The sequence below is a fragment of the Mirounga leonina genome, unplaced genomic scaffold (genome assembly GCF_011800145.1).
Source record: "Mirounga leonina isolate KUSES-001 unplaced genomic scaffold, KU_Mleo_1.0 Mir_151, whole genome shotgun sequence".
Taxonomy (NCBI): domain Eukaryota; kingdom Metazoa; phylum Chordata; class Mammalia; order Carnivora; family Phocidae; genus Mirounga; species Mirounga leonina.
Window position 1 is genome coordinate 31,115,485 of NW_023270377.1, and position 2,206 is coordinate 31,117,690.

At 37.0% G+C, this 2,206-nt stretch overlaps 1 pseudogene; it reads left to right on the forward strand.

Annotated features, from left to right (window-relative positions):
* Nucleotides 1-1,274: 1,274 nt before the first annotated feature.
* On the forward strand, nucleotides 1,275-1,710 carry LOC118011774 (annotated as a pseudogene).
* The last annotated feature ends 496 nt before the right edge of the window (nucleotides 1,711-2,206 follow it).

A 2,206-nucleotide genomic window follows, 5' to 3' on the forward strand; every position in this document is an offset into this window, starting at 1 on the left:
GAAGACAAGGTTGGGGTGAGAAGGGAGGAAAATCTCTCTTCCCTTAGCTTTCAGGATATTGCCCTCTCCTGCTTTTCTCCAACTCTCTGACTCTTCTTTCTGTTTCTTCTTGGCTCATCTTTCTGGATCCACAGAAATGTTGGCCTTTCACATTCCTTTCTCTTTGTTCCCCATACCCTTCTTGGTGGCTTTCATCCATTCCCAAGACTCTGGTACCACCTCTATGCCAATCACTATCAATTGTATATGTCCAGCCCAACCTCTCTCCAGAGTTTTCAGAACTGCACATTCTACTGCCTTGTAGATTTCACACATGGAAATTCAAACAAATGTGTCCAAGCCTCTCTAAGCCCATCCATGCAGCCTTATCCTCAAATCTACTCATCCAGGTGGATTCTCTAGCTCAGCCCACGGCTCAACCATCCACCTGAACTCTCTTGTTCTCATCTTCTCCCACTTCCACACGATATTCTTCCCCAAAACCCATGATTATTAAATGTGGTTATGAGAACTGTTACTGTAGACAAGAAGAAAAGGAAAGAATTAAGAACTAGGATATTAAACAGTGTTCATGGTTTATCTAGAATTGAAAATTCTGTTTTCAAGTCAGTATTCTAAGGTTATGTGAAATATTATAAGGTTATCTGAAATATTTCATGATTGAGATATTTGCTTGATGAAAACACAAATTTACTAGAGGAGAGTAGTGGGGAAAAAATTCCTAGGCCAGAAATTAGGCATTAAACATTTAAGTATAGATTTTGTCACTAATTTACTTGTTCTTGGCTAGTAAGTCCCTTACCACAGCTGTATCTGAGTTTTCTAATCTGTCAAATGGCTATGAAAATTAATACCATCCCAATGCAACACACAGGGATGTTTCACCGTAAAAGAAAGAAGATTATTACCATTAAAAGTGTCAGGGAGGAAACATAATCAGATAGAACATTAAAAGAATAATCCATCATGGCCAAATAGGGTTCAATCTCAGAAGTAAAACAGTTTAATATTTGGATATCTATTAATACTACTCACCACATTAACAGATGGAAGAAAAGAAGTCATACAATTGGAAAAATTCAACATTAATTTACAATTTAAAAAAACTTATCAAGTTAAGCAAATTTTCTTTTAATTTTTGGCTGGCTAGTTACATTTACTATGTGTTTCTCCTAAATGTAGTTTTAGAGTAAAGAGTTTCAAAAGCCCTTGCTTTCAAAAAATGCTCTTCTCTCTTCCCTTTTGCAGACATTGCTAAAGCACCAATGGCCAAAATGAAGTTCAATCCCTTTATGACTTCTGACCAGGGCAAGAACCATGAAAGACATCTCAGTGTACCTTCCCATGTTTGCAGGAAGATTATGCCTTCCCCTCTTTTCAAAGAACTGAGACAGAAGTAAAACTTTCGATCTGTACCCATCCAAAAGGATGAAGTACAGACTGTGTGAGGAAACTACAAAGGTCAGCAAATGGGCAAAGTCGTCCAGGTTTACAGGAAGAAATACGTCATCTACATTGAAAGAGTACAGCAAGAGAAGGGGGATGCCACAACTGTCCATGTGGGCACTCACCCTAGCAAGGTGGTTATCACTAGACTAAAACTGGACAAAGATCACAAAAAAGATTCTTAAATGTAAAGGCAAATCTCACCAAGTGGGAAAGGGAAAGGGCAAATATAAGGAAGAAACAACAGAGTACATGCAGGAATAAAGTAATTATATATACGACTTTAAATAAACTGTTAAAATGAAAAAAAAAAAGCTTTCAATTAAAAAAAAACTACCCAACAAGCATGAAAGAATAGAATTTGAAGAATTTCATTATTTGACATCATCTTAAAGGCTTATACTTGTTGCATTATTTTCTTTTTACAGATATTATGAGTCATAGCCTTGATTTATTGATACATAGCCTTAAATCAGAAATGCAGTCTCCAATAATAACTATGTGAAAGAACACCTGTTCTGGCTGCTCTGGGAGTACGGATGAGCTCAAGAGTATAGAAGCAGGGGCACAAAATGAATTTTGATTTTTCTTTTCTTTTTTTTTTTTAAAGAAGTTATCTGCAGACATTCCTCTCTCTTTCCAGCAACTCAAGCTGACTATTTCTAATTGGAACACAAAGACCAGTCATTCAGTCATCCCACCCCTGGCCTTTCCCACTGCTTCCACACCACAGAATGAATGCTGGCAGCCTTTAATCATT